Source organism: Callospermophilus lateralis, chromosome 11 (genome assembly GCF_048772815.1).
Source record: "Callospermophilus lateralis isolate mCalLat2 chromosome 11, mCalLat2.hap1, whole genome shotgun sequence".
NCBI classification, from domain to species: domain Eukaryota; kingdom Metazoa; phylum Chordata; class Mammalia; order Rodentia; family Sciuridae; genus Callospermophilus; species Callospermophilus lateralis.
In genome coordinates, this window is record NC_135315.1 from 49,920,508 (window position 1) to 49,932,773 (window position 12,266).

A 12,266-nucleotide genomic window follows, 5' to 3' on the forward strand; every position below is an offset into this window, starting at 1 on the left:
CCAAATAGCTTACAGGTGACAGGTAGGAGGATAAGAATTTATGTATGCAAATGACATACATTCATATTTTCAAGTAACTCTGGGAAATAAAAACATTTAATATGGTATACATTTTTTTCATGGAAGCATTTTGAATTCATCAATCTCAGCTTTTACTGCTCAAAATTATATTTGTCTTTTTTAATTATTTTTCCCATTTTATACTAAAGGTATGGTGGATGAGGATGTGTATCCAGTGGTAAAAATATAAAATAGAGTTGCACAGCCTTTGGAAGCACATTATGAAGATCAGGATAAAATAAAGTGCCCCTCAGCATTCCTCAGTAGCTGATCAATAGCACTAAGCCATAATTGCTAATACGGAAAAATGTAATTTAGAAAATAATTAATTCCTGTATCTTACAACCCAAGCAAGACTTTGCATTTTTACATACAATCTTTTTCACATGCATTTCCTTATTTTAAGCACTATCCATAGAAGTACCAAAAGGGAAAATTTCCAGCTTTCCCACTTCATAAGGAAAGCACTCTTGTAGCAGTCCCTCTTCATACTTCTGGCATTAAAAATATGCTAACTTCTCCTCATACTTCTTTTGGTGACCCTCATGCTACCTGAACTTTGTTTAATTTATGTCCCCAACTTTTGGCTTTTATGAGGAAATTTTCAATAAGCATTTTTGACCCCTTAAAAGAGAATGTAGTTCTAAACACTGTAAATATTATTAAGGTCAAACTAAAGCTTATTTCTTATTTTTAAAAATGTGGGATCCTAAAATAATCATATTTTGTAGGTCTCTCAGGAATACTTTGATGACCTATGACAGGTGATTCATATTTTTATTTTATCATATCCAAATTTCTGAAGATTCCTATGAGACTGATCCCTGAAAAAAGTTAATCAAATTTAGAGAAGAATCTTTCAATTAAACATACATAAATCAAACTACATACTGGAGAATTACTAAGTTCTTTTGGAGAAACTAAAATAGTACATGGTTTAGTATACAAAAAATAGAAGCCAACAAAATGTGTCTATGGTTATATGCCAGCTTCCAGATTGCAAACACATATATAACTATTCATCTCATACTTGACATAAATGTCTAGGGATGGTCAGCAAGGACCCTTGTAGTACCTGGAAGTTAGTAGAGAAGGCTGAAAAGCTGCAAGGTGTTTAATATGGATTTGTCTCATATTAAACATATTAAATATTATTTGTTTCCTTAGTTCTGGCACAGGTGTGTACCTGAGGCCTTCAGAAACCTCTGACACATTCTAGGACATAGTTCTCTCTGCCTTTTACACCACAGTTCCTTCTTTCCTTTTTAAAAAAAAAATTTAGACATAGATAGAATTTGTCATATGTATTTACTTTCTTACATACTGTATTATTTTTTCTTTCATGATAATCAAATTATTTTATTTATTTTTTTTCTTTTCAGAATTTTTTTATTGGTTGTTCAAAACATTACAAAGCTCTTGACATATCATATTTCATACATTTGATTCAAGTGGGTTATGAACTCCCATTTTTACCCCATATACAGATTGCAGAATCACATTGGTTACACATCCACATTTTTACATAATGCCGTACTAGTGACTGTTGTATTCTGCTACCTTTCCTATCCTCTACTATCCCCCCTCCCCTCCCCTCCCATCTTCTCTCTCTACCCCATCTACTGTAATTCATTTCTCTCCCTTGTTTTTTTTTCCCTTTCCCCTATCTCATTATCTTCTCATACAACCAGAATTTCCAGTAAATGGCCACTTCCACCATAGTAACTGAATTTCTCCTTCTGGGTCCTCCTGATGCCTGGAAACTGAGTTTTCTCTATTTCCTGGTATTCCCACTGATCTACCTGGGCACCTTGTTAGGGAATCTTGTCATCATTGCTGTTACCACTGCTGGCCAGAACCTGCGCACGCCCATGTACTTCTTCCTCAGGAACCTGTCCATTTGGACATGTGCTACATTTCCATCACTGTCCCCAATGCTTGTGTCAACTCTCTCACTGGCAACAGGGCCATTTCAGTGGCTGGCTGTGCAACCCAGATCTTCTTAGTCATTTTTTGTTCATGTGTTGAACTTCTGTTGCTCTACATCATGGCCTGGGACCACAATGTGGCCATCTGCCAGTCCCTCCAGTACCCCACCATCATGAACCCTCAGTTTGTGTCCCCATGACCCTGGCTTCCCTGCTCAGTGGTCCCTGGTATTCAGGTGTGCACACTGGAAACACATTTCAGCTGTCCTTCTGTCAGTCAAACATGGTCCACCAGCTCTTCTGTGATGTCCCCTCTCTGCTGAGGCTCTCTTGATCTGACACCATCAGCATTGAGGTCTTTCTTCTTGTCTCTGCTATGGTGGATTGTGGTGGTTGCTTTATATTTAGTGCCACATATTTGCATATTTTCTGCTGTGTTGAAAATTCCCACCAACAATCCAGGCAAAACCTTTTCTACCTGCATCCCTTAAATCCTTGTGGTGTCAGTCTTCCTTAGTTCTGGCACAGGTGTGTACCTGAGGCCTTCAGAAACCTCTGACACATTCTAGGACATAGTTCTCTCTGCCTTTTACACCACAGTTCCTTCTTTCCTTTTTTTTAAAAAAAAATTAGACATAGATAGACCTTTATTTTATTCAATTTTATACGCAGTGCTGAGAATCGAATCCAGTGCCTCACACATGCAAGGCAAATGCTGTACCACCGAGCCACAACCCCAGCCCCACAGCATATAATTCAAGGCATTTGCTGAAATCATTTGAGATTGTATGTTTATGATTCATCAAATAGTTCACAATACCTCTATCAAGTAATGTCACAGAAGAAAACTTTACAGATCAACATGGAGACAATCTGCACTCACATCATTTGATCTTATTCAGTGATCTTAGTGATGTGTGAAATAAATATGGAAGGTCAGTGATATATAATTGTGTCAATTTAATTACACTGGGAATACACAAAGTTGTATCCTAAAATAGTTCTAACCAAAAATGTACAGAGAATTTCAATAGTATTCCTTTTCATCTGGAACATGAAAAAAGGAGAAACTCCTTGTCCATGAAGTAAACAGAGGGCCATGGTTACCACACCCTGTGTCCCAACAGTCACGTCTGTGCACTGGGGAAGAGTACCTGCCTTCCTCAGCCTCGTTGGCTGCTGGTATTTTAATACAGTCCAGAGTTGAGGACCTAACCCTGGGGCTGAGTTGCAGGTCAGTTTTCAGGTGGTTTTCCTCCCACACATCTACTTCTATAATATTTAAGAAATCTGTTATGCCTGATAATGATGAAAAACAGAGTGTAATTGTCTGGCCTAAGCATCTCACCTGTGTCAACTGTTAATTTTATCTAGACTTCCTACAGAAAATCTCTATTTCTACTTGTCCCCTAATACCTTGAGGCAGTCTTTCATCCTCTCACACAAATTAATTCTTTCCAAATATTTTAGTGTCCTCAGTGGCATGTGCTTTGCTGATTATTAATTGCAACTGACATACTCACTGTCAACCTGTCTAGGAATTTTAATATAACAAAATAAGAAAAAAAAACAGAGTTCATACAAATCACAGGCAATACATCAAATTCCAAATTTGGAGAATGGTTTTGTTCAACAGTTCACTAATAAGAAAATAGTGGACAAAAACATCAATGCATTTATTACCTAGGACAATACAATAGCCTAAACATATGTGTTTAATGAATAAATGCATCTCTTAAAGTTTGCAGGCAAGGGAATACTTGTAATGGGGACCAATGAGCACCAATGAGCAGGAAGCCTTGACTGGTTACAACATGATCCAACCAGAACACAAGCTCCACCCACAAACTGTGTCCCATGGCTTCTGGTTCTCATAGTTCCAATGCTCCCTGCCAGAGCAGAAGGACCTTCAGAGATGAATTCTATCTTTACATGCATTTCCTCTACAACAATAGCTTACTGAATCCAGATAAGTGGTATTCAAAGTTTTTCATGAGTTGTGGTGGCTAGGTAAATTAAGTTTAATGTACAAAGTTAGAAATTAAATTGAAAACACCAGTCCTGTTGAGAGGCATCCATATAGCTTTGATGAAAGATGTTGGGTACCTAAATTGTGTTTTAAGATGTTTTATACTTTAAGAAGCAGATGACAAAGGACATGTGCAAATCTAAATATTGGTACAAGGACTTTACAGAATCCCACAGCTGATGACAAATAATAGAAAGCCCTGAAGGTAACTTCCCTGAGGACAAAGAAAGAGAGCATCAGTTAAAATAGATAATAGCAGCTAAATATTAAGGTATTTCTTTTACATATAAAATAAGGGATTATTGTAATATATTTTCAGCTGGTGGTTCTATATGTAACTGAGATCTTCCCTAGGATTACCAAATTATTCAGAATACACTAAAGGAAACGAAAATATGAAATATTATTTTGTGCTGAAATTCAATTTAATTTAAATTCAGTATTGAAAGGGGGCCATGTCATGAAACGTGAATTTCATTTCAGTGACTGCACACCATGTTTCAACTTAGTCATGTGAATTTTAACTGTTTGTATTTGTGTGTATACATCTATATCTGTATCAGAATTGTCTCGGGTATATTAAGCAGCTTATACCTTACTGCTTCATTTAATGCATAGGTTAAATCTGATAATGAAATAATGTTAATAAAACAATTTTCACTTTTAAAATAACCTTTATGTAATTATTTCTAGTCATTGATGCGTCTCTCTATTATATATGTACTGTAAATCAAAACCAAGGCATAGCATTTATCACTGAGCCTCCTTTAAAATTCTTTTAGCTTCATGGCAAATAACCTTGCATTAGTACGCATTAGATAAGGATGCAGCTTACTGATTCATTATCAATTTATTACTCTTTAACAAACATGCTGTCTTCTCTCATAAGCTAGCAGGTAGTCATATGTGATCTTTATTTATTAAATTCTCTGCATCAAGGGACAATATCACCTTCACAGATATGGATACAGAAGAATTTACTGAGAGTGTGAATTTGCAGGGTCTACAGTTAAATGTTTTAAAACAGAACGATCAAATGATCAATAACATCATTGTGACTTGGTGAAATTGACCACATGAGAGGCTCAGACTGGGATGGCAGGAGCATAGACCCTGAGTGTGAACTTTTTTTAAAAAAAAATATTTATGTTTCAGTTGTAGTTGGACACAACACCTTTATTTTATTTATTTATTTTTATGTGGTGCTGAGGCTCCAACCCAGGGCCTCACATGTGCTAGGTGAGTGCTCTACCGCTGAGCCACAACCCCAGCCCCCTGAGTGTGAACTCTTGAGTACAAGGAGCAAGTCTCAGCATCACGGCTTGATGAGCCAGTTCTTAGGAGCAGGCTGACAGCAGATGAGCTCCCCATGTGCCCCAACTCACTGGATCAAGCACGTTTCCTGAGCAAATGCTCCAGTTATTCTGGTTTTTCAGTTCTGCTTTCTGAGTAAGAACTTACAGGAGCCCATGGTGTGTTAGTGCAGCTAGTGATGCAAAGCTGGGTTGTAGAATATGCCCAGGGATAGAAGTGGCCAATTCAGATATGCACCAGGATTTGCTGAATCAACTTTGCAGATTGATATTTACATCAAGGTCGATTCAAAGTTAGATTTTCTTCTAATTTTGGTGATTTTATGAAAACATAGTTGTTCAATATTTTAAAAAAACAGAGACACACACTAACAAAAGAGATGTAGGATCAGAGTTCGTGGTGCATTTCCACCTCATTCCAGCAGTCAACCATGCTCAAGTCAAAGACAAAGAGGTTCCTTCTCTAATGCACCAACAGAAGTCGATTTCCTGTGAGAAAAATCACTCATTCCTTGATTTCAATGGTTCCAATGCAATAGCATGAAAGACCACAGACTTCTGCAGAATATAAGTAGAAGATTTCCCCCTAAGACAGGATGTTCTTCCATCCTAGGACTCTGGTGTCATGTCCAGGGTTTGCTGTGTCAAGTGAGCATGCGTCTGTCTACTCATCAGGGTGTAACTTTTACCACATTGGGGGCATCAGAACTCTAAATTGTGACATGTAGCACTTTTTCCAAATGTAGCATGCTTTATTTAAATTTGGAATTGTATAGGATTTAGGATATAAGATGGGGTGCAGAACTTCCTTCCAGAAGTTGAACTATTGGTTTTTAAACTGAGACTGAGATTTTCTCCTCCCTGAGTCACATCTCTTATGATGAGAGTGGAAAATGAAATGCCAGTATCAGTCCTGGATGTCTTAAGGGTTTATGTGAATATGAGAAGCAATCACTGGAAACAAGCCCTGCCTGGCTTAGGTGCTGTGACACATACCAGTTCAAGAATGCAAATAATTTATTTTTGGCAAAATACCTCTCTGAAATTGTCTGATAGCACAACTTGGACATCACTTCTTTGAGCTGGTGTTTTATTAGGTGGAGAGACTTAAAGTAGAAAGATAAGCAAGCAGAACTGAAGATAAACAGGAAAACCCAACTAATGAGTGTATCGCAAGGTTCTCAGATGGAAGATTTGAATTTTGTACATGCGCATCCATAGTCCTTCCCTAAGCTCTGCTTTTGCGAAAATCTGGATAAGTGGCTAGTGTCTACAAAAGGCCCATGTGTTATTTCAGCAGTCAAAATCTATTCTGGCTTTTATTTAGTAGGCTTTACAGAATTGTGGTCACTTCCATTTGGGGTATTTTCATCTAAAATGCTGTTTCATGTTTGAATGGAGTTACTTATGAAAATAAATAATTCACCACAAAATCTTGGTGACAAATGGATCTGGGTGGCACTCAAAGAGAAATAAGGACAAGCACGACATTTGTTTGATGGTTTTAGGCAGATCTTGAGTCAAATGAAGCCACGTGTCTTTTTCATGGAGGAAGTGGGAACATAAAGAACAAGATGACGGGGAAGGGAAAGAAGAGTTCTCATCAGTAAAAAACACTGCAATACATCCCAAAGTCTTATACAGAAGCACAAAAAAGCAAAGAGCTAGGAAAACGACAAAGAGCACTCAGCTAAGGAACCACGATGGGCAACTTCAGCCAGCTGCACAGTGGCCCAACTGGTATTTCAGGGTTCTGGGAAAGCTTCCCTCTGCATGGCAGCGAATACCAGCTCCAAGTTGGTCTTTACTGTGTCCAGATGGAGATCTGCTCCGGCAGCCTCCAGTTGTTTTGAGGATGACTGATTATGTTTAAGTGCGAAGGAGGAATCAATAGGGCACCCTTTCAGGATCTTGCTGACATGCTAGCTAACAACAATTATTAAAGACCCTTTCCAAATGGACCCAAAGTTCACATTTCTCTGCAGGCTTTTCTGAAAGTGCAGTCTCTTACCTGTGCCTAGTGTTTGTCATTGTCAATAAGGCTCAAAACCATCATATCCAAGCTCCTTACTGTCTAAAATTCACTCACTTGATTTGTATCTCTTCTCTTTGGTTTTAACTATAAACAAGTTAAAAAAGAATGAGCGCCACCTTGAACAGTGGATACAGAAGTCTCCCTGGAAGGATGGCCTGTTCCACTTCCCATGTCACTTCAGGAAACTTGTGGCCAAGCTCATGGCCACGGCAGGAGAAGCACTATCTGCTTCATGGGTGAAACATACATGCCTCCTGCTCCACGCACCTCGATGACAGCCTTACTGGGGAGCAGGAGGCTGTGTCAGCGAGCCCACCTTCACTCACAGCTGTGCACAACACACCCTGACCTCAGAAACTCTGCCTTGACCTTGGATTGGCTCCTGTTGTCCTTTTATTAGTATCCACCCATCAGTACCAACTTACGATCATGAGTGAACAAGACTCCATGGAACCATGAAACCCTAGAGACACAGCCTCAGAGCACACTCCTAACTTGAGCCAGGATGCAGATTTTAGCCCCCTACTGAATCAGAGGCTGGGTTCCACTGGGAAAGCCATTGGTGTCCTGCCAAAGCTGTATAGGAATTGTTAACTGTTATTCCACCATCTGGAAAAAACCTACAGACTTCTACCAGGGCAACTATGCCCTGGGGAAAATAAAATAATCAAACATTTCTGGGCCCTCTGGCACAGGCTCTGAACTCATGCCAATTCAGGAGATCTAAAACTGTGTGTGTGTGTGGCGGGGTGCAGGGGGTGGGGGTTCTGGGGATATAGCTCAGTTGGCAAAGTGCTTGCCTTGCATTCACAAGGCCCTGGATTCAAACCCCAGCACCACAATAAAGAAAAATAAAAAATAAAAATACATAAAACTATGTGGACTATCTGTGTGGACTATCAGTTGAAATAAGAGGCCATGAAAATTAGGTGATCAATTAACGTTTAGCTCATTGCACTCACCGATCTGGAATAAAGCACTGGCCCGACATGCACAGCAACCAGCAGAACTCCTCCCTGTCTGCTTGGCCTGTGGATGAAGGCCACCTGCTGGGAAATCTAGGTGGCACCACTAGGACTGCTTCCTCATGCACTCTGGTAAAACAGGAGCAATGGCACACTCCTAGGAGGCTGCAGAGGTTGGTGCCACTACCAAGCCTATGAAGGACATGGTGCTCATTCTCACCATATTCTCACTCAGCACTATTCTCTGTGGAAGAGATATGGGGGGACAACTGTGTGTTCTCCAAAGCTTAACTGGGCAACAGATATGGATTCATTGCATCAAACAAATAGCACTTTGCCTGGTGATGGGTGCACAGCTATTGACCCTGCATTTGCTTTTTCCCAGTATAATTAATACTGTCTCCCAGAAGCAATCTTCTTTCATCTGGCAAGGCGAACAATACACTCTCAGTGTCCTAACCTAGGAACATATTGGCATTCCAGCCCTGCATCATGATTTTTAGCAGGGACCTTGATTACCTGCACCTGCTACAGGACTTTCAGTGAGTCAGTTACATGACACTGATTGGACCAACCAAGCAAGAAGCAGGAAACGCTCTTGGCTGGCTGGCAATCATTTGTGTGTCAGAGTGTGGATAAAGTCCAACCAAAGCTCAGGGGTCTTACACATCAGGGAAGCAGCTAGGGATATAGTGGTCTGGGTCATGAGATATGTCCTCTCACATGAAGAATAAGTCATTGTACCTGGCCCCATCTACAACTGAAAAGAGCCATGCTGGCCAGTGATCTCTGAATTTTATAAAGACAACCTACTAGTTACATGGGTGTGTTATGTCAGCCCATATTACCAAGTGGCCATGAAGTCTCTGGCTTTCAGTGGGGAGGAGAACAAGAGAAGGTTCTGCAACAAGTCCAAGCTGCCATGTAAACTTCTCTGTCACTTGGGTCTTATGTGCCAGCAGATCCAGACATGTCTGAAATGACAGTGGCTTCTAGTGACACTGCTTAAAGTGTTTGGTAGGCCACTACAGGTAAAGTACAGCACAGACCCCTAGGATTTTTAGAGCAGATTCTTGCCATATTCTGTGGATATACTTCTTTTGTTTAAATTAGTGTATATTAATTCATTTAAAATACAGCACAAGAAATGCAAGCAGAATCACTTCTTTGCACACCGGCTGGCTTTCTTACATCAAATTAAAAAGGAAAGTCTTCACATGTACTAAGCACCAAGGAAGCCCCACAGACTATCACCATCACTCACTTTATACATATGTATTTTGGTATTCTAACTCCAGAATGTTCAACTCATGCTAGTGATGTTGTGTTAGCAATAACACACATTGCTCAAAACTCAATCCTATTAGTAGTATTCATTTCTCTCTTAGCAAATCAAATTTGAATATTTATCATGTGCCATAAACTGGTATTGCTTTGTGCATGTATTTAAAAGAATGCCATATGAAATCATAGAGATAAATGATAAGATATAAACAATAGAATGTGAACTAAAACCACCTCTTTAGCAGACATATTTCAGAGACACCCTAAAGGAGAGCATGTGCATGTCATGATTGAACTTTCTTTTTGATTCAAGTCCTCTATTTCCTGCTTTTCCTTAGGCTGACCCACTTTCCCAGCAGTCTTAGCCAAGTGTCCTTTACCTCTTGGTTCCTCAGGATGTAGATAAGAGGGTTCAACAGGGGTGTGACCACAGTGTTAAAAAAAAGGTGAAAAACTTGCCATCCTTTGAAGCAAAATTTCTCTTAGGGTTAATGTGCACCATGGCCACTGTCCCATAAAACATGGAGACTATAAGGAGGTGGGAGGATCGTGTTCCTCACAGCCTGAGCTATGTAGCTCTAGGAAGTCAGGATCAGCCATAGTGAAGATGACAATGGTGATGGTCATCTGCCACTCATTGGCAGAGGTGTCTCCACAGGCCAGGTGCATGAGAACAGGCGTCTCACACAGAAAGCCATCCAGGAGGCAATGGGGGCAGAAAGGCCACAGGAAGGACAATACCTGGGGCACAGAGGTTGAGGTGAAGCAGAGACCAAAGAAAGAAAGATTGCTAAGAAAGAAGTACATGGGGATGTGGAGATGGGGGTCCACACAGGACAGCAGGATGATGCTGGAGTTGCCAAGGATGGTCATGGTGAATAAGAGGATCACAACATAGTAGAAAGTTCTTTCCAGCTGGGGCCACTCAGAGATCCCCAGCAGAATGAAGCCCAATGGGAAGCTCTGGTCGTTCCTCCCTGTTGTTTTTGGCATCATGGTTCCAACATAATGATAAGCAAGTTTTTGTTATACAAATTTTGTAGAAAGACTCTACTGTGATTTACTTGGAGAGGACAAGCATTATTAGTTTGGACAACAGGATGCAATGGCTTTCCTATAAATATCTGTTGTTTAAACCAAAGGGGTTTTGCAGTACCTCTTGCAATTGCCCTATAAAATCTGCAGCCCCAGCATTCCCAGTTAAATGGTCTCCTTAGAATACTTACACGCTCCTTCCAGATTGTACACTCAGGCATGTTTATATACATGGAATTAAAAGTTGAAAAAAAGTTTTGTCTTTCATTTATCTACATGTTTTCCTCCAAAAGAAACAGATATTTTGAATTATTTGTTAATATAAATAGCAATTCATGGGATGGAGATTATCCCAGAACCAATAGTCATCTGCCCTCAGTATAATCTTCAGGAAGTGGGACTTTGGACTGTATATCATTTTCTGAGTGACCAAAGAAGTACCTTGACATAGAAGACATATCAATGTTTAAAGAGTGCAAACTGGGTTGGGCACTGCTTCCTTTGCCTTCAGTGATTTAAATTAAGGAAACAGGCTTAGCAACCCCATCACTGTTCTTACCTGATGAATGACCACAACAACCACAGCCTCAGAGGATTCTGTTCCAGAAGAAAGAGGATGCTGGTATAGTAGCCCTGCTGCCTTTCAGCACAAAGCACTGACTTTCATAGAACTGGTGGGACTGAAATCACGATCACTACTACCTGATTTTATCCCATATATGTCCATCATTGTAATCTGCCGCAGTCTGGCTGGGCACAATTCAGGAGCCACTTGTCAAAAGAAACTAACTTTATTTTTAGAACCACACAAGATAAACAAAACAGCTCCTCAGGAAAAAACCCTCAGAGCCCAACTGCCACCACCGGCTTCCCACAAGCCACACACCCAACAACCTCTTCCTCCCACAATCCTCCTGCTCTTGAGGCCGATTGGCTGGGTCACATGGGCGGAGCCAAAAAAGTCCCCCAATGAGCAGCTCCGTGGTCTGAAAGGGCAGGGAAACAGCCCAATGAGCATCACCGCAGAGGAGCCAATCAGCTAGATGTTGCTAGATGTTGCTGGGGCTGCTGTGAGCCAATCATCAGCTGGTAGTCTGAAAGGGCAGGGAAACAGCTCAATGAGCATCTCCACAGAGGAGCCAATCAGCTAGGTGTTGCTGGGGCCGCTGTGAGCCAATCATCAGCTGGCAGTCTGAAAGTTTGCTGGAGCCCCTTCGGCTGTGGCTCTCAACATCTCCCCCTCTCTGTTTAAACAAGAAGCATGTGGCTTAGGGACCGTGTCTGCCTTAGGTTGTCCAATAGTACATATGGTCCTTACCCGTTATCGGATGAGCTGACCTCAAGGCGTCAGCCTCCTGTCTTAGGTTGGTACCATAGTAATTGGATCTTACCCGTCATTGACTACCAGTCCAGTATACAGCCACACCTGTGTAGAGGTCTTCGTACCAGCGGGGGGGTGAGGTTCTTTGCCTCACCTCTGTTGGCCCCCAAATTTTAGCTGAACGATCATGATAAACAGAAGGGAGGAAGATACACCAAGCCAGCTGACGGCTCCTTTTGGAAAAATTGTACCACCAATGACACCATCAGCATAAATACCCCAACACTACCAGAAGT